Source organism: Microplitis mediator, chromosome 7 (assembly GCF_029852145.1).
Source record: "Microplitis mediator isolate UGA2020A chromosome 7, iyMicMedi2.1, whole genome shotgun sequence".
NCBI lineage: Eukaryota > Metazoa > Arthropoda > Insecta > Hymenoptera > Braconidae > Microplitis > Microplitis mediator.
Genome location: NC_079975.1, coordinates 19,367,058 through 19,392,857, shown reverse-complemented (window position 1 = coordinate 19,392,857; position 25,800 = coordinate 19,367,058). Strand labels below are relative to the sequence as shown.

Sequence of the window (25,800 nt, the reverse complement as noted above, 5' to 3'; positions counted from 1 at the left end):
AAAGTCGATGTGACAATGAAAATAAAATGTAACTTCCAGTACTTTGAGATAGATTGAAAAAAAAAATCTAGTGTCGAGAATAAATATTGAGATATTTATTGATCATTTAAAATAATAGCTAGAGATGAAATTTCCGGAAGGAATATGTTACTCGATAATTTGTAAATTATTGTTCAATATTCAAATTTTAATAAAAAATCTCAAATGTTTTTAATGTTATCGAGCACTTGCTCATGATTTTAGTTCTTCGAGAAACCAGAAAACTAGTGACTAAAGAATTATAGCCTTGAAAATGAGATCGTTTGGCATCGGATTTCATGAAATCGTATGAATTTCTCTGGACCTTTATCTTGTGAGCCATAAGGAAAAAAAAATTCAATATTATTATCGATAAAATGTATGGCAACCTAGAGACCTGGTTGGACCGAGAACAATCGGGTGCCAGCCATATTCATAGACAATAAACTATTTGCCTCGACAATTGGCACAGTTTGTGCAGCAAGTAGAGAGACATCAGCATGTAGGTAGATTCCGTATGCAGAGACACGATTCAAATCGATATGCCCTGAGAGTAAGTACGTAGCAAATATGCAAATACGTACTGCGGTGGTAGTTCTACTACCCTAGTATAAACCCGCTACGCCGTTCAGTTTCGAGCTATATACTCATGCATACGCGGCACTGGAGATTAATGTAGATAGTCTCTAGTCTCAACCAGTGAGATAAATAGATTGAATTTCAATTTATATGCTCACTGATATGATAAAGTTACATTACACTGTCACTAAATCCACCGATTCATTTTTAATGTTTTGATTTGACAGATGTATATAAATCATCATCGTGACAACAAATCCCTACCTATTGCATTACAAGGTATAGAATTTAAATGAAAATCTATATGTACATTAACTAGAGACCTATCTCTACACATACTGTATACATATAAATATATCTGGCTGTTGAAAGCATAAAAATACCAGTAGCAAGGCGCGGAATAGTAAGAGTGACGCCTTAAACCATTCAAAGAATAAAATACAAAGCAGTAGGATGCGCTGAGGAAATTTTTTTTTCTTTACTACCTCCATGGCCCCTTTTTCGGCTTTCTGTACGAGTCACGCATCTGTTGCGTCTCAGGCATTAATCACAGGATAATCCTTTTGATGTAAACCCCTTCTGTGTATTACGGTATATATATTATTCCCATAGACCATCAAGCACAAGAAGACACAAGCCCACACGAGAATCTTTTCCATGACCGCTATATACTTTGCCCCCGAGAATTAAAAAAAAATATATATATATGTATACATATAAGACGCATAGTCTCTGGATTCTGAATACAATGTATTGAGCATTCATGGTAGATAAAAAAAAATACCCGATTTAAATTCTTCGATTCCAGATATTTTTTTACACACTAGCATACCTGTCGACCTTTACAGCATGAGGATGTCTACGTACTTTTTTTTTAGAATCCACTAAAAGCCAAGTGTGTACACTTTAAATTGGTATGTATATGTTCAATGTGTTGGTAAATATATATAAGTATAAACGACTACCGATGTATACTGTGCGCTGTATGCGTGGGTATTTACAACGCACCGTATAATGTCAGCACCAGGTACGAGCACCTAACGAGTCGTTAAACTTTGCAGTTCACTCGGCGTGAGGTAGCTAAGAGTATACGTAAAAGAAATGCTCGTAGAAATTTTCTTTTTAGACTATTTCATGAGAAAGAGACGTAAAGAAATAAAATGCACTTGAGATATTAAAGTTTAATTGCAAAGAGAAGAAAAAAATCAGCTAAATAAATGCAACTGATGTTCGTATAAATTTTTTAAGTAATTTACTGCTGTAATTATATGAATAAAAAAAAATAATAATAATCGTGAAAATTGATAAAAAAAAAAAATAGATAATTTATTGTGGTTATTAACAGACGATTAAAAAGCACATTGCTTTTATTATCGACCTCTAATTGCTAACCTGTGTTGGATAAAAGCTAACCATTTGCTTCTGAAAATTACAACTCTCTTGATTATAAAACTACGGCTGTATCTCATTCAATTTATCTTTTTAATTTTTATATATATATATGTGTACATATTTTTTTTTTATTGTAATAATGAGAAAAAAAAATAACCGCAATTTAAATCTATGAAAATAAAATAATAATTTTACATATCGGTAATTAAAATTATAAAAAACAGTAAATGTTGATTTTTAATTTAAAACTTTTATGAATATATTTTTTATTTTTTCAATTTAAAGTGATATTGAAAAAGTGAAGCTGTATACTTGTAAACGTTATTTTGTTATTGTATAAAAAAATATGGAAAAAAAAATAAAAAATCATCAGTGACGTTCAATATCGAGTATTCACGAGAATAAAATTGTCGAGTTTGAAGCTCACTACAAATTGCATCAGAAATTGGTTGCCACGTAAATTTAGCTGAAAAAAACTCAGTATATAGCAAAATATAAACGAAAAAAAAAAAAAAAATAGCTAGTAGTTTTCATCATTGACGTGAGTTTAATTTCGCGGCCACTAAATTTGTACAGAGGATAGAGAAAATATATTCATCACAAGACGTGTCTGCAGCATGTAAAATGAAAAAAAATTATACGACAAACTTGTGAGCCTAAACGATTTTCTAATAGAGTGAATTTTTTTCCCATTATATCAAGGATCAATAAAAAATTACAAAACACTTCGTTCTATCGATGAAACTTGAATTTATTTTTACATACAACTAAAAAAAAATTTGCATAAAATGTGACATTTAATTATTAATTTTTTTTATTTTATGAGAAACAGTAGTTGAGTTTCTTGGTACTGACAGAATCCAGGTGTCGATATCGCTAAATACGACATCTCGTTATCCATCGAACGCAATTCGATTACGTCACGTTGGTCGGTCTGTCGGCCGATCAATTGGTCAGTTAGTCTATCAATCGTGTTAGTTATGAAGCTCATATTCGAAAGATCTCTCGTAGCATCGTGTGAGCGATCGTTTCCGCTCGTTACTGAATAGAATCCCCCTGACGTCTACTCTATCCAGACAGCTCGAGATTCGAGTCAAGCTTGCGTGGATTTGGACCAAGAGAGTGAAATTGAGAAAGCGGAATATATAGAGAGAGTATGATATGGTTGCTGTATTAGTATCTAGAGCTTTGTAGAACAGGGTTTCTGCACACGAGTTGGGTACGAAATTTGACACGTGTTAACACTCTGAGCAGACAGGTGTGGGGTGTAGAGGATGATGATGACAAGTTCGAGCTGTTAGTGCCGTCGTCAGCATTGCCAATTTCACTAAGCATAACGTCGTTCTGTGGACATGCACAGACACATTGACTTGGGTGGACACAGTATATAGAAGGCAAAGTCGGTTGTTCAGTGTGACAGAGCAAGAAGTGGATATATAATATAGGGAATACGGAAACTTGCGCGTCGCATTCTAACAAGACAAACTTATAACTAAGTGACTACACTCTCTATATATGTCAGGAAAGCTCCTTTGTGTGTGTCTCAAGAAGTCAATAAGAGAATTCGAAGGATTCTCGAGACGATTTCGTGGGATAAAGACGCTTGTCTTGGTCCACTGGGCTTTTCTTTGTTGTCCAATCAATAGTATAGTACAATCTACAGTATAGTTTCCGGATCCATTTCCTGACACAAATAACAATCAATGATCAACAGGTTTAATCTTATCGAAATAACTCAGTCCATGGATTTAATCCCAATGCATTGAAACTCTTCATGATTGCCTTTGAAAATATTATTTATTTCGGTCGTGATATTTATAGATTTACACTCGATATATGCCTAACCACATTAATCCATAAAACGATCGTGCAAAATATACGAGCTCACAATTGCATTCGCTACGGTTATTTTGGATGGTAATAAAAAATATTCATTTTTGAAATTACCTTAACCACTTATGAATGCTCGTTCTCATAAATATCTCATTGTCAGATGATTTGTGCATCATTCATTTTTTCCTCTGGCAGCCTCCAGCTAGATGAGACCAATACAAGCAGTTACAAGGAAGAGACCCTCGTCAAATTTACATGCTAAACGTAAATAACTCCACATACGCACCAAACGAAAACTTATATACACATTGCACACAGTTTTTATGTATGTATAAATATAATATACCAGTGACTTCGGAATGACAAAGTAAACTTTCAAAGTGTTGTTATACTTGAGTATATGGTCCTTGAACGAATTTACGAGAGCCTTAACAACACCAAAAGTTGTTCCACACGCTTCGTTAAGAACGTGCAAATCAGCTTCGAAATTCCCAACCCGTTAATCCTCAGCCACTTTAGAGTTAGAGTCATACAGAATGAGAGCAAAGAGATGGCTGGTGCGTCGAGAGATTCATATATATATATAAATATAAGGGGGTGTGCATATATTACATGGCAACCATCGAGGCATATATTTGTAAAAAGCCCAGTAGCAAAATAAAAAATATAATAATGATAATAATAATAATGAGAAATAAAAGAAAACACGAGAGTCACATTTACCTAAGTATAACGTATGCCCTTAATCTTGGGATTTATGCGAGTGGAATTAACACGCGCGGTCTCACTCGGGTGTGGCGTGCATTTGTACTGAATTGCTGCAAGAATATATGGTAAAACTGCACCCGCAGTGTTCGGACATACATTTGTAGCTATAGTAATTTATTGTGTATTATTATCGAATATACATATGTATGTAGTGTAGAAGAAAATTAAAAAAAAAAGTAGGCACACCCGCAAAAGTTGGATACCTTGACGTCCCTGGCAATCGGAGCGTAAACAGACAAGGACGCGACCATGAAGAAAACACAAACCCTACGGCGAAAATCACTCTACTACCACACAACCCTCGTCTACTCTCAGATGTTAAACTGGTGTAAGGGTCGCAGTAAAGTATGAGAAACAGAGGAAATAAGGGTCGCACTGGCATGTCATAGGCATGCGACATATCAAAGATCCAGGCATATAAAGGATCCTCGGTCTAAACGGGCCGGCTTCTGTTATACTAGGTTGCTTTAATGCGCCAATTTAACACACTCTAAGAAAAGTTATGGATGTATATAACGACCTTGGTATATGATGATGATCTTATATTATTTCTGACTCACGCCAGAAATCACGCAATCTCGGTGAATTATTATAGCTCATCTTTTAATAGAATAGCCTTATTATTGTTTAATGGAGCCAACAAATTCTTGAGGTTAAACAATAGAGTTATTCAAGTAAATTTGATATTAAGCTTAATGCTTGGTTCAATTTAATTCATCGGATTTAATTTATCAGAGTTTGAGTTATAAAAAGTTTAAAATATTTAATTGATTTTTTTTTAGTAATGGTTGTTTAAGTAGCGTACAATCAAGCGTTAATACTTTAGAGAAATTAACTATATGTTGAAACAAAGTTTAACGAATAAATTATATTTATTTTTACCACTTAGTAAAAGATAAGTTTCATATTTTTTAATAACTTTTGGTAAGTTTGATAAATTCAATAACTAGATTCAAATAATTTATTTGTTACAAGTTTAATATTAAGTGAAACATATTTATTAGTTAATTTTAATGCTATAAATTTGTTTAATTTACACAAAAATAAAGGTCAAAATAACAGATTCTACACTGAAAATCGGTCGTTGTTATTAAAAATAAGGTAACTGGTACCGAAATAATCGGTAGCGGCTAGCGAAAAATAATCGGTAGTGGCTACCGATTGCCTATAGGTAGCTGCTACTGATTATTTTTTTCAGTGTATGTGTATAATTATTAAACATGAAATTTGCGTTAACAATCGACACAAACACAATGTGTTAATAATTAAATTAACAAAAAAATCTATAGAACACCCGATTAATGTTAAATTCAACGCAAAACTTCTAACTACATAGAGGGCATTTAAATTGTATTTAAATAAATTATTAACTACAGGGAATTATTTAGTGATATATACACTGTAAAAAGAGCGGTGTTAAAAATAGACTCATTTTAACTCCGCCCGGTGTTAAAATAAAATTACACCGGTGTTAAAAATACCGGTGTTAAATCTGGGTAACCGGTGTAAAAGCGGAGTAAAATCGGTGTAAAGGCGGGGTAACCGGTATAAAAACGGAGTAACATCGGTGTAAAAGCGGGATAACCGGTGTAAAAGCAAGGTAATCTGCGTCCGCTTGGATTATTAACTTTAAAGATTATAAAACACAAAAAATGTCAGTTCTTTATGAAAATTAAAAAAGAATATCATTTATTAACAAGTATAGTGATCGAGTAAGTAAAAATATTCACAAAATAAAATATTTTAACACCGTTATAAAATATTTACACCGGTGGCGACGTTATTTTCACACCGCTTTCGGGGGTAAATTTAACACCGATAATTTTAACACCTACACCGTTTGGACTTACCCCGGTGATTTTTTACAGTGTATGACACAAAAAACTGTATGGACAAGTGAAGTTATTATTTTTCTATCCGAAACGAGGAGCACAAAACCAAACACCCAGAAAATCTAAATGTTTAGCACAGTCCCCTGAACAGCAGTCTTCATTACTGAGACACTTAAAAAAAAAAAAAAAAAAATATTAAACAATCAATAAATTTCAATTGTTAAAAATTATTAAATTATTGTTAAACATATTTACGTCACGAAAATCTGATTTGCAAGCTTCAGCAATTTGTCCCATCATTACAATAACAATGAGTAGTGCAACAACGACAAATATTACTTTCGACATCTTTATGTTTTTGATATCTTGAACTTTATATCTGTAAGTTCAAATACAAGGATGAGATTATTATTAAAATATAGAACATATTAACTAACAATACTTCAGTTTAGAATTAACTAAACTTCATATTTTTTTAATGTAATAATCGAATGTTGATCCAAAACTTACTGGAAAATTCAGTGGTACTGTGCATAGATTACGATCTACGATTTTAGCCTCACTGATTCTTCCGAGTTGAATTCGTGTCTTTATAGTAAGACTTCGCATCATACAGAAAAATATCATAATAATAATAATAATAATAATAATAATTAACTTAAAGTATAAAATTTAAAAAATTAAATATAACTGATTATTTATTGGATGATAACCGACATTTTATTGTATGTGATAGTTTTATGCACAGCGACTTTCCTTATATTGAGGAAATATAATGTATAAAAATGCAAAAGATATCTTTTGAGCAGACAAAAAAATATGTATATCGAACTTGATACAAGCAATGCACTTTTATCCATTATTTTTATAGTTGTATATATGAATAAAAGTAAACAGGAAAATGTATATTATTTTGTATAACTATTTTTATATTTAACAAATATAATTTTTTCCCTAATAAAAAAAATAAAAATGGTTAAAAGTCATCAAGTATTGTTATTGTATAATTTACATTATCAAAAACTGCTAGCAAATTAAGCGAGCAGATATCGAGTTATGCAACAAAAACCTAAAAAAAAATGTATTTTTTTAATTTTCTTTCAAATAACTTGGAAACTACTCAGCCGATCGGCTTCAGAATCTAATCGAATGTAAGTCTTGATGAGCCCTTTCGACTATGCCGCAAGAAAACATGGGTCGGTTGATTCGTTCCAATAATATCGTGCGACAATAGTATATTGTACAACTAGTGCGGTAAGTTGTCGATTGCCCACGAAAGCAAAGTTGAGCGCACGAACGAAGTGAGCTCGGAACAAACATATCTACATATCATGCATGTTAGAATATTTTTTTATAAGTTGAAGCAATGACTTTTTTAATGTTTTTCAATTCTCTTGTATAATTTACAAAAATGAAGCCTGGCAGTTTTCTACTACAAATGACGAAATGTTGCACTGTAAAATATCTTAAGTGAATTTTTTATATATATTTATATTTTTTTTCAAACTTACAGGATGTTACCATATTTTATTTTTATAATTCTTCAGTTTTAACTTTTGTTCGCATGCACTTGAAATTTTTTTACAGTGTCATGATATTTTTTCTTAATTGATATTTAAATACACATCGACAACAGAGTTTGTAAATTCCATGATACTTAAGCATTTTTGCTGAACTTCCAAAGTTTCATCACGTTTCAACTATTACTCTGATTGCCCTGTCACCAAGATGTTTTTATAAAAAATTGAATGCTTTACATTATACTTTATGCAATTCATTTACGAATCACGAAAGAAAAGGCTAAAAAACGTTGTTTGAACCACTTAATATGTATGGATCACTCCACGAAATAAAAAATTACTTTTGGCCATAATTTCTGAAAACCACAAGCATTGATATTGCAATGATATAATAAGAATCGCTAATACAATATATAGTAAATATGTGCAGACAGGGTTCAAATCAGATTAAATAATTCGAAAAAAGCGCATTCTTCATAAAGTTTTGAATTATTTTTTTTTTTTCGAATTATTGATAAATTTTCGTATTTTTTCATTGGAATTCAAATATTCGACTTGAACTTTGAATATCAAATTTTTATATGACGTACGATTAACCATAAACACTTTGTTAAAATAATTTACAAATTATCCCATACAGGAGCTGCCAGAGTTGAACAACGGGCCCCTACTTGGCCCAGCACTGGGGAACCTAGCTTTGGCACACCTATATTGGCCCAGGCTTGGGTCAGGACTGGGTAACCTAGCCTTGGCCGTCCAATGGCAACCCAGACTTGGGCCAAGACTGGGTAACCTAGCCTTGGCCGTCCAATGGCAACCCAGACTTGGGCCAAGACTGGGTAACCTAGCCTTGGCCGTTACAATGATTACCCAGACTTGAGCCAAGACTGGGTAACCTAGCCTTGGCCATCCAATGGCAAGCCAGGCTTGGGCCAAGACTGGGTAACCTAGTCTTGGCCGTCCAATGGCAACCCAGACTTACGCCAAGACTGGGTAACCTAGCCTTGGCCGTTACAATGATTACCCGGGCTTGGGCCAAGGTAGGATTACCCAAGTTTGGATATACCCATGGTTTATACAAGTAGATCATATAAATGTACCAGTTCAACGTTAGTAGGTTCGTCCAGTAGCTACCGTTCTGACCCAGTAATCAGAAGGACGGCAGTTCGCGCCCAGAGTCCAGCAGAATTTTCACCGAGTTTTTTTCACATCATTTACCTCCCTTAAATAATTAAAACGTTAATGATCATGAATTCTACGAGGTTAATAATAATAAATTTTTTTTAATTAAATTTATTCGTTTCCTGGAAGCCTGGGCCAGGTCTGGCAACCAAGCATGGGCCAGGTCTGGTAACCAAGCATGGGCCAGGTCTGGCAACCAGGCTTGGCCCGAGATTATCATTCCAGGCTTCTACCAAAGCTGGGCCAAGACTGGCTTACAAGCCTGGCCCAAGGTTCTACAAAGTTGGGCCAAGTCTGGGCCAAGCTTGGGCCCGTGGTACTTTCCTCTCTGGGATTCTGATTTTTCAAATAATTCTAAAATTTCAGGGCGTTTTGAAGACACGAATAATTTGCATTCCACAACCTGAGTAAAAATGAAATTATTATTTTTACGAAAAAATTATAAATTTTTATCGACCGCCGCACCATCGCTCCACCACCGCCGTTTGGCGGATTATTCCGCCGCACGCTAAAAATATATTCTGCCAGCACCGCCGCTGCACGACCGCCGCACCACCGCCGCACCAATGCTTAAGCATAACCCCGATTTCACAAAAAAATGGCATTTATATGCCAAAATATCTTACGATTAATTAATTAATTTACCCGGTTTATAGTGAGAGAAATTTAATTGTCCGGTGAAAGTGAATTATATATGGCCATATATTGAAATTTTATATATATACATAGCCATGTATAGAAATTTCAACTAAATTAAAATAAAAGACTTACTCAATTTTAGTAGTTTTTTTTTCTTTAATGATAAGGAAATCAATCAGATTAGTGATGAAATTAAATTCTAACCGAGTAGAAATTTTTAATTTAGGGAAAACACGCTATAAATATCAACCAAACGCACACGATTTAGTAGGATTCGAACCCGGGACCTTACGCACGGAAGACCGACGCTTTAACGACTAGGCTACGCTACCGACAGTGACTACTAAGTTTACTTGTGCTATATGTGCTATATATACTAAAAGAATATACCACTTTCAAATCACTAATCAAAAATAATTTACAACAAAATATCACAGCTATGGTGCGGCGGTGGTGCAGCGGTATGGTGCGGTAGTGGTGCAGCGGTGGTGCAGCGGTGGTGCGGCGGAATTCTGTTTTTACTCGGGAAATGATTCGAAAACTGACGAATACTCCAAACTATTTGTAAATTCGTGTTATTCGCACACCCCTTATATATATTAGACTGATTCGAAGAAATCTACTATTTTTTTTTTTTTAAGGACACACTCAAAAGGTTCTGTAGGATAAAAGAAGACGCTTGTTAAAATTTGAGCCCTCAATATTAATATCCCAGAGTAAAATTCTTTTTTCAACTTAGAATTTTGTAATTCATCAGCCAGTTATTGTACCGGAAACATATTCTTGTTAAAAATTAAAAACTCTACAAAAGAGATCTCTTACAAATTTTCGATAAATTTACTCTTTCAAAAAGTATTCAACGTCAAATTTAATAAGTAATCGATTACCAAGGAATGCTTGAAATGGATGATATTGATGCAAGCAAAATTTCATGCAGTGAAATAACAACTTTGTATGATGTAATAGCATCATATAAGGGAGTATTTTGCTTAAGCTTATCATTGTAGTGCGAAATGATAATCTCATAATTGGGTAATATAATCAGATACAAAAGCATGAATGAAAAAGAATATTTTAAATAGTTTTCACTATCAGCTTATCGATTTGATAATTATACAACAGCATGTGCTTAGTATTAAAGCATAAAAAAAAATTGTGGCATTAATTATCATTCGATATCATTTATAACTTCTGATCTCTTTAACCACATGTCATGAGCAATTATATATATATTTTGATAAAATATTCGTCAACAACATAATTAAGTTTTCGGAATTTATCTTTATAGGCTAAAAACCATTAGCATGTAATCAATAGATATTGTTCTTTTGTTGTTACTTAAACTAGTTTGACCTATTCAAGTAAACAATATACATCAATAATCTAAAAGGGTAAATTTAATTATTGTAAGGAATTGGAAAAAATAATAAATATTCAATAAGTTTTATAGTAATTGATTTATTACAAGTTAACAAGTATACAATTTGTTCTAATACAACTACTAATTAAATAAATAATATTAGTGTAATTAATCCCGGCATTTAATTTGAATTAAATTTTACTTTGTCTTGAAACTGCAGTATCGAACGCCGAAAAAATCTGAATGTGCACACCACTCTGAACAACAATCGTCATGATTGTCACACTTGAAAAATACAAAATTTATTATTTATAACTTTTTAAGGTCTTTAAAGCATCATATTTTAAATATTTATTAATAATATTTACCGTGCCCAATATTGGGGCGCAAGCCTCGGCAGTCTTCTCCATCATGACAATAATTACGAGTAATGCAATGAATGCGAATATTACTTTCGACATTTTGTATTTATGGGTTCCTTGGATTTTTGTATCTATTAGTTTAAATATGAAGTGTGAAATTATAATTCAAAAATACATACAAAACATTAATTATCAATACTTTGATTTAGCATCAATTATATTTGATATTGTTTTAAAATAATCACCCCATGTGAATAAATAACTTACCGGATATTGCAGTACTACTGTTGGTAGTGTATGTTCAACGATTTTTGCCTCACTGCTTTCAGAAGGGGTGAATTCCTGCATTTATACTGAATTTTCATGGTCATGAAGATAAATATCACAATAATAAATTCTGAACTTTACTTATAAAATCTCAAAGTTCAAATTATACGGATTCATTTGATGATGATTGCGATTATTATATAATATTTATTATGCATAACAGTTTTCCTTATATTGAAAAAACAAAGTATACGCATTTAAATACTTAGACGTCTTGCAAAATGTAAGATGATTGCTCAATAGCTACTAATTTATTATATTGCACACCTCAAGAGCGAAAGCGCTGAGGGTGTTTTTATGATCGCTCTAAATTTTTTGACGAATTTTATTAAGTTGAATTTTTTTGTAAGTAATTTACATGAAGAAAAATTATATTTTACATGTTTATTGGATACAAAAGAAGAAAAAAATTTTTTAACAGTTTTTATCAAAAAACAAACGTCATTAATATTTTCCAACTGACAATAGATTTTTGAAAAAGTTTACCAAAAAAAATTCAAAGTAACGCTTAGATATATTTACAGAAGTGATTTTGGAATGTTTAAAAACCATTTAAAATATAAAATTTTTTTTTATCAAATTTTGGGGGTACTCCGTTTAGCCTACCCTACCCCCTTTTGCCCCCCCCCCTTCCCCTAATTTTAAAGTTCAAATGATACGGAATGTTCAATGATAATTGTGTTTACTGTAAAAAATTTTTTACGTATAACATTTCCCTGACTTTGACGAAACAAAGTATACACAACTAAATACTTAGACGTGTTGCAAATTGTAAGATGATTTCTTAATTACTATCAATTTATTGTATTTTTTTTAAATTTTATTTTTAAATATTAATCAATTAATGATAGTGATAGTTTATAACTTAAACAACGAAATGACGATGACATAAAAAGATGGAAAATTTGTATTATTTCACAAACACAAGTTTTCGACAAAATGAAAAAATTAAATATTGTCGATTCCGATATTCCAAAAATTCTAATTGGTTAGAATACCAATCATGACAATGATAACAGTTATAGTTTAGTGAAATAAATACACGGAAAAAAATAAACTAAAAATTAGTGTTTGAAATTATAGCCTGGAACCTGGGTGTCGATATGGGGAATTTTAACATACTAAATAAGAAATTTTATAAGACGTGTCGTCAATTTTCTAAGTATTCATTACGATTTTTAAAGTTCAAATAGTAATTTTTCTTACATAGGCAATAAATTTTCATTTTTATTATCCTGTAATTATTCACATTTTCATCATAAATGAAAAAATTACTATTTAGAATGATAGTATTTACTGATCACTTTATCATTATATTACTTGTCGTTCTCAATTTGTATAGTTCATTTTTTTCCGTGTATTAATATTATTTTTAATATTTAAGTGTTATTAATTTATTAGTTTTTAGGATGTTGGAATAGACGATATTTAATTTGTTTTTATCGAAAGCTTATTTTTGCGAAATATTATATAACGTATACCGTTTTTCAATTCCCGACGGAGACGCGAATAAATTCGGTAAACCGTATGCGGTCACCCACGTGTATACAGAATTATAAATTATAAATAATAAATATATGACTCAAAATAATAATAGTTAAATATTCGTAAATAATAATATTAAACAATAAATAAAATAAAAGTGTGCCTGAACCAGCTCCTCAGGCTGGGTTAGTGCACGAGGGCGCCAGCCTGTTTTTACAAAACGGACAAAAATAATACCAAATCAGGGGAGAGATCACGGGACCAAATTTCGAGCGAGAATGTATGCACCAAGCGGAAATACAACCAAATAAATATAATAAATAAAAATAATAAAGAATAATTATCACTAAAATATATCCAGGAAATAAACAAAGAAATGTTGGTTATCACTGGAATCCTTCTTTCATATTATTTAATTTCAATATATTTATAAATATAAATCCAACAAACTATTACAATACCAAATGTTATTTACCATACATTTATTCTTTATAGTAAATTTCAACAAATAATAATATACTTAATACAGTCAAATAATAATAATAAAAATCAAATTAATTAAATTATCCACTGGGGAATTCAAATTACAAATTTTTACTCTATGAACTCAATATAAAATTTATATATATAAAAATACTAATCTTTATTTTATATTATTTACTCTGGGGAGAGAAAGACGCGGGAACTCAAAATATATTTGGCAACACTGGGTTGCATACCATTATAATAAATCCATTTAAATTATCAATTAAAATAAAATATTTAAACATATTATCCGACCTGAGTTATATGATAATAATAAACTAAATAATATTATTCATCAACATTCATAAACATAATCATAATTAACCCTTTAAACAATAAAATAATAATTATTTCAGTGCACCACGTGGCGGGAGGGATATATTGATTTTTATCCCCACCATATCGACTTACTCTCCCTTTGGTCGATATTTTTGTACAATATATACGCGCACATGTGCTTCTAACTGAAATGAAAATATCGATTAAGTACATAAAATTCAAAATAATTTTCAAAACATAAACATAATAAACAATAATATCAATAATTCATAAATAAATCATAATTAAATAATTAATCAAAATAATATAAATAATTATATAATAAAATATTATAATAAATAAATGCGCTTTAATAGCTAGGAGGTGTTGTTAGATTCACGGCGAAATGGGAAAGCGCGCGCAGCGATTCACGTTTGAATCGCTACGTGACAATTCTAATTTTTCCAGCTTTTCATGTCACTATCTTTCATTATTTAATTTGTAAATTATCATTATCATTAATAAGTTAATATTTATGATTAAATTATATTAAAAAATAACCTAACAAAAAAAAAAAATATAATAAACTGATAGTGATTGAGTAATCATCTTACAAGTTGCAACACATCAAAGTATTTAAATGTGTATACTTTGGTTCAATAAATCAAGGAAAACTTTTATGCGTAAAAAATATATTACAGTAAACACAATTATCATTAAAAAATCCGTATCATGTGAACTTTAAGATTTTATAAATACAGTTCACAATTTATGATTGTGTTATTCTTCTACATGACCTTGAAAATTCAGTATAAATGCAGAAATTCATCCGTTCCAAAAACAGGGAAATAAAAATCGTAGAACATTCACTATCAACAGTAGTAGGGGAAGGGGGGGGGGGGCAAAATGGGCCTCATATGAAAAAAATTTCCAAATCCTCAGTTTTTTTAACTTGTTTTTACTCCCTTGACCTTAATTTGTTCTGTCCATTAAAAATAAAAAATTTTTGAAATTGGGGCAAAATGGGTCCCCTCAAAAAATTTTTATAATGTGAGTTTTTATTATTTTTCTATCCGAAACGAGGAGCACAAAACCAAACACCCAGAAAATCTAAATGTTTAGCACAGTCCCCTGAACAGCAGTCTTCATTACTGAGACACTTAAAAAAAAAAAAAAAAAAATATTAAACAATCAATAAATTTCAATTGTTAAAAATTATTAAATTATTGTTAAACATATTTACGTCACGAAAATCTGATTTGCAAGCTTCAGCAATTTGTCCCATCATTACAATAACAATGAGCAGTGCAACAACGACAAATATTACTTTCGACATCTTTATGTTTTTGATATCTTGAACTTTATATCTGTAAGTTCAAATACAAGGATGAGATTATTATTATAATATAGAACATATTAACTAACAATATTTCAGTTTAGAATTAACTAAACTTCATATTTTTTTAATGTAATAATCAAATGTTGATCCAAAACTTACTGGAAAATTCAGTGGTACTGTGCATAGATTACGATCTACGATTTTAGCCTCACTGATTCCTCCGAGTTGAATTCGTGTCTTTATAGTAAGACTTCGCATCATACAGAAAAATATCATAATAATAATAATAATAATTAACTTAAAGTATAAAATTTAAAAAATTAAATATAACTGATTATTTATTGGATGATAACCGACATTTTATTGTATATGATATTTTTATGCACAGCGACTTTCCTTATATTGAGGAAATATAATGTACAAAAATGCAAAAGATATCTTTTGAGTAGACAAAAAAGTATGTTTATCGAACTTGATATAAGCACTGCACTTTTATCCATTATTTTTATAGTTGTATATATGAATAAAAGTAAACAGGAAAATGTATATTATTTTGTATAACTTTTTTTATATTTATCAAATATAATTTTTTCCCTAATAAAAAAAATAAAAATGATTAAAAGTCATCAAGTATTGTTATTGCATAATTTACATTATCAAAAACTGCTACACTGTAAAAAAAGATTCCTGACGTCAAGCCAGATTCGTTTGGCTCAATTACTCGGTGCGTTTGGATACAGCCAAGCGCGTCAAGCGATTGAGTCTACCGCCCTCTAAGTTTGACAGTATATTTTGCTCCAACTGAGAGTTTCTTGAGGGAAGGTACCAAGTCGTTTGAACTAACTCTATAGTATTTGATATAACTCAATAACTTTTTTCACTTAAAAAAATATAGAAATAAGTTCAAGTCATTGATGCTTTTGATACAATAATAATTTTTGTTTTATCTAAAATAATTAATAATTTTACTCAAAGTAAAGTGTGAGGTGATTGAAGGTATGAATTTTCAGTTAAGTCAAAAGTTTATTAAAGCAAATGAATTTTAGTGTTGAAAGTAATATTTTTGTAGGTTCGTTGAAACTGTCCTTGCAATTGATTCAATAAAAAATCAAATTTTTTTGAACTGCTGTATTGCATTGATCCAAAAAAACAGTAATCTGCATCAAGTGAATATTGCCTTTAATTATTTCATCAATAATTAATTTAAAAAAAAATTTTTTTTTCTTACGTATTTTTTTGATTTTATTTTTATTATTATTATTATTATTATTATTATTATTATTATAATTATTATTATTACTATTAGTATTATTATTATTTTTTTTTTATTAAGTATTGGGACAATTACATTATATTATTATTATTATTATACTTTGTACATTACACTTTACAAATAATTCTGACATACTCAGTTTTTAGTGAAAAATTAAATAATCGTAGAATTGGTACCCGGAGGAATCGAACCCAGCACCTTAAGCGCGAGAGTCAGGCGCTTTACCGCTACGCTATGGGACCAGTAGGAAAATTTTAGTTTAGTTGTGCTTCTAGTACTTTGTTCTCATATTGAATGGATATATACAGTCAATTGCTTATACATTAATCTAAACGTGATAAATATGTGACTCTTTCAATAAAATAAATTTTTTTATTTAACCGATAATATAAAAACTTTCATTCAAATATAGTTCGATATTTTGTAACGAATACATTTATATTCTTGTCGAATATTTTTCAATTTTAATGTGAGTGCGTGAAATTATTCCTACAACCTCGTTGGATTCTCTCTCCTAGAAAATCGTCGGTTGACACGACACGTTCGGTATTATAGGAAACTACTTTTGTTTCATTGAAACATGTGAAGTTGTCAAACTAAACGTTTCATGAGTTTCGGTTGAATTTCTAAAAATTGAAAAGTTTGCTTCAACAATTTTTTATTTTTAAATCAAGTACATCCAAACTTTAATTAAAATATATTTTACTATTCGTTCAAATGTTAATTTCATTACGGTCAAACTTAAAAACTTTAATATAAACGCTTAATCAATTTCTAATAATCGTGTAGAGATTTTCATTCAATAAAAATGATTTTCTTGAGACAAACTATTTTTCGTTGGTTCAAACGAATTTGGTTTCACTGAAGAGGAAATTTGTCAAACTCTTAGGGAGTTTGATGTCAGTACCTTATTTTTTACAGTGTAGCAAATTAAGCGAGCAGATATCGAGTTATGCAACAAAAACCTAAAAAAAAATGTTTTTTTTAATTTTCTTTCAAATAACTTGGAAACTACTCAGCCGATCGGCTTCAGAATCTAATCGAATGTAAGTCTTGATGAGCCCTTTCGACTATGCCGCAAGAAAACATGGGTCGGTCGATTAAATAATTCGAAAAAAGCGCATTCTTCATAAAGTTTTGAATTATTATTTTTTTTTCGAATTATTGATAAATTTTCGTATTTTTTCATTGGAATCCAAATATTCGGCTTGAACTTTGAATATCAAATTTTTATATGACATACGATTAACCATAAACACTTTGTTAAAATAATTTACGAATTATTCTGATTTTTCAAATAATTCTAAAATTTCAGGGCGTTTTGAAGACACGAATAATTTGCATTTCACAACCTGAGTAAAAATGAAATTATTATTTTTACGAAAAAATTATAAATTTTTATCGACCGCCGCACCATCGCTGCACCACCGCCGTTTGGCGGACTATTCCGCCGCACGCTAAAAATATATTCTGCCAGCACCACCACACCGCCGCTGCACAACCGCTGCACGACCGCCGCACCAATGCTTAAGCATAACCCCGATTTCACAAAAAAATGGCATTTATATGCCAAAATATCTTACGATTAATTAATTAATTTACCCGGTTTATGGTGAGAGAAATTTAATTGTCCCGTAAAAGTGAATTATATATGGCCATATATTGAAATTTTATATATATACATAGCCATGTATAGAAATTTCAACTAAATTAAAAAAAAAGACTTACTCAATTTTAGTAGTTTTTTTTTTCTTTGATGATGCGGAAATCAATGAGATTTGTGATGAAATTAATTTCTAACCGAGTAGAAATTTTTAATTTAGGGCAAAAACGCTATAAATATCAACCAAACGTACACGATTTAGTAGGATTCGAACCCGGGACCTTACGCCCGAAAGACCGACGCTTTAACGACTAGGCTACGCTACCGACAGTGACTACTAAGTTTACTTGTGCTATATGAGATTGAAAAGAATATACCACTTTTAAATCACTAATCAAAACTAATTTACAACAAAATATCACAGCTATGGTGCGGCTATGGTGCAGCGGTGGTGCGGCGGTCGATAAAAATTTATAATTTTTTCGTAAAAATAATAATTTTATTTTTACTCGGGTTGTCACGGCGGTGGTGCGGCATTTATAAAATAATCGGAATTGTCATGGCTGTAGTGCAGCGGTGGTGCGGCGGTTAAAAAGCCGTGCAGCGGAGTTGCGGCGGTGGTGCAGCGAAATTCTGTTCAAACTATTTGTAAATTCGTGTTATTCGCACACCCCTTATATATATTAGACTGATTCGAAGAAATCTACTATTTTTTTTTTTTTAAGGACACACTCAAAAGGTTCTGTAGGATAAAAGAAGACGCTTGTTAAAATTTGAGCCCTCAATATTAATATCCCAGAGTAAAATTCTTTTTTCAACTTAGAATTTTGTAATTCATCAGCCAGTTATTGTACCGGAAGCATATTCTTGTTAAAAATTAAAAACTCTACAAAAGAGGTCTCTTACAAATTTTCGATAAATTTACTCTTTCAAAAAGTATTCAACGTCAAATTTAATAAGTAATCGATTACCAAGGAATGCTTGAAATGGATGATATTGATGCAAGCAAAATTTCATGCAGTGAAATAACAACTTTGTATGATGTAATAGCATCATATAAGGAACTATTTTGATTAAGCTTATCATTGTAGTGCGAAATGATAATCTCATAATTGGGTAATATAATCAGATACAAAAGCATGAATGAAAAAGAATATTTTAAATAGTTTTCACTATCAGCTTATCGATTTGATAATTATACAACAGCATGTGCTTAGTATTAAAGCATAAAAAAAAATTGTGGCATTAATTATGATTCGATATCATTTATAACTTCTGATCTCTTTAACCACATGTCATGAGCAATTATATACATATTTTGATAAAATATTCGTCAACAACATAATTAATTTTTCGGAATTAATCTTCATAGGCTAAAAACCATTAGCTTGTAATCAATAGATATGGTTCTTTTGTTGTTACTTAAACTAGTTTGACCTATTCAAGTAAACAATATACATCAATAATCTAAAAGGGTAAATTTAATTATTGTAAGGAATTGGAAAAAATAATAAATATTCAATAAGTTTTATAGTAATTGATTTATTACAAGTTAACAAGGATACAATTTGTTCTAATACAACTACTAATTAAATGAATGAAATTAGTGTAATTCATCCCGGCATTTAATTTGAATCAAAATTTTACTTTGTCTTGAAACTGCAGTATCGAATGCCGAAGAAAATTGAATGTGCACACCACTCTGAACAGCAATCGTCATGATTGGTACACTTGAAAAATACAAAATTTATTATTTATAACTTTTTGAGATCTTTAAAGCATCATATTTTAAATATTTATTAATAATATTTACCGAGCCCAATATTGCGACGCAAGCCTCGGCAGTCTTCTCCATCATGACAATAATGATGAGTAATGCAATGAATGCGAATATTACTTTCGACATTTTGTAATTATGGGTTCCTTAGATTTTTGTATCTATTAATTTAAATATGAAGTGTGAAATTATAATTTAAAAATACATACAAAACATTAATTATCAATACTTTGATTTAGCATCAATTATATTTTATATTGTTTTAAAATAATCACCCCATGTGAATAAATAACTTACCGGATATTGCAGTACTACTGTTGGTTGTGTATGTTCAACGATTTTTGACTCACTGCTTTCAGAAACGGGTGAATTCCTGCATTTATACTGAATTTTCATGGTCATGAAGATAAATATCACAATAATAAATTCTGAACTTTACTTATAAAATCTCAAAGTTCAAATGATACAGATTATTTGATGATGATTGCGATTATTATATAATATTTATTACGCATAACAGTTTTCCTTGTACTGAAAAAACGAAGTATACGCATTTAAATTCTTAGGCGTTTTGCAAATTGTAAGATGGTTTCTCAATAATTATCAATTTAATATATTTTTTTTCCCTCCGAGCGAAAAGCGTCAACTTTTCTCCCGCTGAAGCCGATCGGCTGAGTAGTTTCCAAGTTATTTGAAAGAAAATTAAAAAAAACATTTTTTTTTAGGTTTTTGTTGCATAACTCGATATCTGCTCGCTTAATTTGCTACACTGTAAGAAATAAGGTACTGACATCAAACTCCCTAAGAGTTTGACAAATTTCCTCTTCAGTGAAACCAAATTCGTTTGAACCAACGAAAAATAGTTTGTCTCAAGAAAATCATTTTTATTGATTGAAAATCTCTACTCGATTATTAGAAATTGATTAAGCGTTTATATTAAAGTTTTTAAGTTTGACCGTAATGAAATTAACATTTGAACGAATAGTAAAATATATTTTAATTAAAGTTTGGATGTACTTGATTCAAAAATAAAAATTGTTGAAGCAAACTTTTCAATTTTTAGAGATTCAACCGAAACTCTTGAAACGTTTAGTTTGACAACTTCACATGTTTCAATGAAACAAAAGTAGTTTCCTATAATACCGAACGTGTCGTGTCAACCGACGATTTTCTTGGAGAGAGAATCCAACGAGGTTGTAGGAATAATTTGACGCACTCACATTAAAACTGAAAAATTTTCGACAAGAATATAAATGTATTCGTTACAAAATATCGAACTATATTTGAATGAAAGTTTTTATATTATCGGTTAAATAAAAAAATTAATTTCCTCCCCTCCGGGCGAAAAGCGTCAACTTTTCTCCCGCTGTGCGAAACGAAGTTTCCGCTTTCCGCCTCCGTCGAGGAGAAAAATAGTATTTATACCTTGGGCAGTAAATAAGAAAGCCTCAGATCACATGTTTGTTGACCTCGGCTTCGCCTCGGCCAACACATGAGATCTGAGACATTTCTTACTTTACTGCCCGAGGTGTAAAATATACTATTTTTTTAATTTTCTAGTGCATAGTCGCAATTACGGCCTTTTACACTTTTAGCCTTTACATCTCAACTGCTTTACTTTTTCCTGCTTTCCATTATGTGGCTGTGGCCCGACTTGTGCTTATACTGTACTGCATCAGTACGGTGATGATCTACAACCTCCCTTGTGCAATGGAGGTGCAATGGCTAGGAAAACCACAGAGAAATCCTAGCCAGTACAGTTTTGGTTTGGGTAAAGCTGCACTCAGAGAAAAATTTAGTTAATTTAACTATAAAATTATAGTGCAATAACGCTTCAACTATTTAATCATAATTTCTACAACAATGATTTATAGTTATTATATCAATCGGAAAATAGTCAAGATAACTATTTTTTAGTACCATCAGTCATAACAATTGTTAACATAACTAATTTAAAAATGTTTATGAAATAAAAATTTTATTATTTTCATAACTTAATTCTAGTAGTTTTATTTACTATAAGTATTTCATTGAAAAGAATCTAAATTTAAGTATCGTTAAACATAAAGTAATAATTATTGGTAAAATTAAATATTTTTTAATGTTATTACTTTTATATAATTGATACAAATCTAGTGTATAAGTCAAGTACACTATACATTTGTGATCAAGTGAACAATCATTTTAGTTATCACGACTAGAAGATTATATTTATAATACCCATAACTTTTATTCTGTTCTAATTTGTTATTTAATTTAACTAGTAATATTAAAGTTATTGAATGAAAACAAATTAGTGTTGTTGTCTGATATTATATTTTTTACTTTCAATATAATATCATCAATAAAATTATTATATCGAGTCATTCAAGCACAATAAACGATTCCAAAAATGTTGACCATCCAAAGAAGTACTCGGTACTCGGTCGTTTAGCAGGAGAGTATGGGTGTCAGAATTGCTCTCAAGTTAGAATATAATACTTCTGAAATAAGTTTCTTACCAGGGACATTACAAATGGTAGGCGCCATCTAGTGGTGAGTACCGAACTACTCCCATTGCCGTTGTCTAGTAACAAGAAATTTTTCTCTTGGTTTAATCAACTTTTTTTTCATAGTTGGAGCATACGAAAATTCTCGCGTTAAAAAAATAGTCTTTTTTCCGAGAAATTTAATTTTTTTTTGTCAATTCAACAAATGTTTTTTGGATCCGAAAAATTTTCGATAAAGTAAATAATTCAGTTAAACTCACGAATAATTTTTGCAGTAAGCACAGCTAAAGAAATCGTTAGATTTTTGTTAAATTGGATTTAACAAGATATCAACAAGTATTAATTGTTAATTTAAATTAAATATAAAACTAACAACTTTACTTTGTGCCGAATAGATACTAGTTGAATATTTTGACCTTAAAATTTGTTACTAGAATAAGTGCATACTCTCTGCACTTTTCTACAGATGAAATCCGTCATTCGACTGATATAATAATCAAAGACAACAATTTTTGATACAGTTCAATGCGACATAAAAGAATTTTCATCCATTTTTCACGAAAATTGCGATTTTTTTTTCTAAACAATTAATTTTAATTACTTGTATCTGTTGAATTATAAGGTTTAAAAATAATTGGATAACATTATTTGATGGATAATAAAATGATCTACAAAAAATTTTTTAAATTTTTGTTTTGTTACATACAACAAAATTTTCGTCTGGAACTCAAAAAAAAATATCGATTTTATTTCACACAGTCTAATATATGGGGGAGGGAGGCGTGAAACGGGGTACTTAAGGAAATAGTAAGTTTTTGGGAACTCAAATACGTTAAATAAATTTTTTTTTTTTTTTAATGTTTGTAGTAAATAGAAATTTTCGCTGCTGTGAAAAAAAAACTAGTATCATTTGCGACGATTTAAATAAGTATTCAATCACTGTAAATAAATAATTGGTGCAAACGTCGATTTTTGTTCAAATGAATCATTATAAAATAATTGAAGCAACAACTGAGTTGTAGCTCTTTTTTGCATTTTTATAGTTAATATAGTGATGAGATTGTTATTTTAACTACGTGATGGTTGCAATTGCAATCATTATTTTACTTATAATAATTGTAATCAAACAATTCATAATGCTACGTTGTTTTGTTCCATTAATACCAATTCGTTTAGTTAAATTAACTATAAAGTTATAGTGAAATAAAGCTTTAACTAAAAAATTTTAGTTCTAGCAATTAACTCGATAGTCAGAATAACTATTTACTATTAACTATGAATCAACACTTGCGATTGAAACAATTTTTTAGTTACTTGAACTAACAAAAAAGTTGCTGTAATTACTTAAAATTTATTTAATTTTAACTTCATTTCAGTAGTTGCGATAAAAAAATTTAATCACTATCAAATTTTAGTAGCACCAATAAATTTTATTATGTTTCAGCAATTAATGAATAGTTAATATAACTATCAAAAATAGTATTAGGAATTCATTTTAAATAGTTGAAGCTTTTTAGTTAACATGACTATCGACTTTTCTCTGAGTGTGCAGTGATCGATAAAATTCCCATTTTACCGACCACTGGATCTTCATCCCGCGCCTAACGATCAGAGCTACGTTCGAACCCAAAGCGTGGCTAAATGGTGACCTAGCCAAGTGTAGTGATCACGCTCGATACTACTTACGGGGGGGGGGGAGGGTAGGGTTTTAAAATTATTAAAAAAAAATTTTTTTTTTATTTTTTTTCTGAATGAACAATATGTCAAGAATATCGTGTACAAATTTTAAATCAATCCGAGTAAAACTAACGGAGTTACGGCGTTTCAAATGACCGGCCGGTAAACCTGATTTTTATACCTGCCCGACCTGCCCCTACATACCCCTAGTAGAAATCAGCTGCAATTTTCTTTGTTCTTCCGAATCCCTTTCTCCAGCAGTGTGTCTTTCAAAGGATGTAAACTGATGACTCAATATAAGTATAAAAATTCATATTCTTTGATTGATAGTTTATTTCAAATTTTCACGAATAAAAATCTTTAAATGGATTTTCCCGAAAACGTTATTTTTAAAGTCCGTGAACATCATAACTCAAAATGTACTGAACCGATCCCTTTGAAAATTTGAACATTACTTCTTCACATAAATCAACAGGTAACTACGAAGAGTTTTTTTTTGTTTTTCATTTTTTTCTATTTTTTAATAACAAATTAACCGCGATTTTTTTAGCTAAAATCGCGTTTTTCACTTCCAAGTGCTGCAAAAAATCGAAAAAAAAAAAAAAACAAAAAAAAAACTCTTCGTGGTTACCTCGAGAAATACATCAACTTTAAAATGCATATCAATTTTTTTTTTTTCGATGATCCGGTAACGAGTTATGATGTTCACCGCAAAACGACTTTTTTTCGAGGCGCCTCTGGAGATTCAACGTCACCGGCTTATTAATCAATATTTTTCGTTGAAAATTTTTTCTGATATTCTTTAAAAGTTATACAATCATATGTGATTAAGTTTTATGAAATTATATTACTCATCTCGCCGGGAAAAAATCACAAAAATATGCTTCTTTTTCGCCTTTAAAACCCTACCCCCCCCCCCCCTTAACTTTGGTAATCGCCCGAGCCACGCGCGTGTCGAACGGCTTCCTCAGCCGCTCTTTTATTAATATAATTTGATCATAAATTATAATTGATTCATGATAATAATAATTTATCAATGTAACAATGAAAAATAGTGATATGAAAAGCTGGAAAAATAATATTATTTCACAAAAGTAAGGTTTGACAAAAAAAAAAAAAATTCAACATCCCTTGTAGGAAAAATAATATTGACAACGGGGCCAGTCTTGGCACAATACTGGGCTACCGAGGCTCGGCCTCCCAAGGTTGGTCCGAGATCCGACCAACGTTCAAGTGACGAGTCTTGGTTTGCCAGTCTTGGGCCAAGATTCAGCGAATGCTCAAGTGACAAGCCTTGGTTTGCCACTCTTGGGACAAGGTTCAGCCAATAGTCAAGTGACAAGCCTTGGTTTGCTAGTCTTGGGCCAAGAATCAGCCAATGCTCAAGTGACAAGCCTTGGTTTGATAGTCTTGGGACAAGGTTCAGCCAATGCTCAAGTGACGAGCCTTGGCTTGCCAGTCTTGGGACAAGGTTCAGCCAATGCTCAAGTGACAAGCCTTGGCTTGCCAGTCTTAGGACAAGGTTCAGCCAATGCTCAAGTGACAAGCCTTGGTTTGCCAGT

General features: G+C 30.9%; 1 protein-coding gene and 3 long non-coding RNA genes across 5 annotated transcripts in view; 1 reads left to right on the top strand and 3 right to left on the bottom strand.

Annotated features, from left to right (window-relative positions):
* LOC130672211 (protein slit) overlaps positions 1–25,800 on the top strand; it is a 263,294-nt gene that overhangs the window by 61,939 nt on the left and 175,555 nt on the right. The window lies entirely within an intron of this gene.
* On the bottom strand, positions 5,538–7,115 carry LOC130672219 (uncharacterized). The gene is made up of 3 exons (XR_008990658.1): positions 6,933–7,115; positions 6,678–6,801; positions 5,538–6,593 (listed from the first exon to the last, which is right to left on the bottom strand). It is a non-coding gene; the product is annotated as an uncharacterized LOC130672219 (long non-coding RNA).
* LOC130672218 (uncharacterized) lies at positions 11,202–15,730 on the bottom strand. The gene is made up of 5 exons (XR_008990657.1): positions 15,579–15,730; positions 15,324–15,447; positions 11,753–15,239; positions 11,492–11,616; positions 11,202–11,408 (listed from the first exon to the last, which is right to left on the bottom strand). It is a non-coding gene; the product is annotated as an uncharacterized LOC130672218 (long non-coding RNA).
* Positions 19,818–20,523, bottom strand: LOC130672217 (uncharacterized). The gene is made up of 3 exons (XR_008990656.1): positions 20,370–20,523; positions 20,109–20,233; positions 19,818–20,025 (listed from the first exon to the last, which is right to left on the bottom strand). It is a non-coding gene; the product is annotated as an uncharacterized LOC130672217 (long non-coding RNA).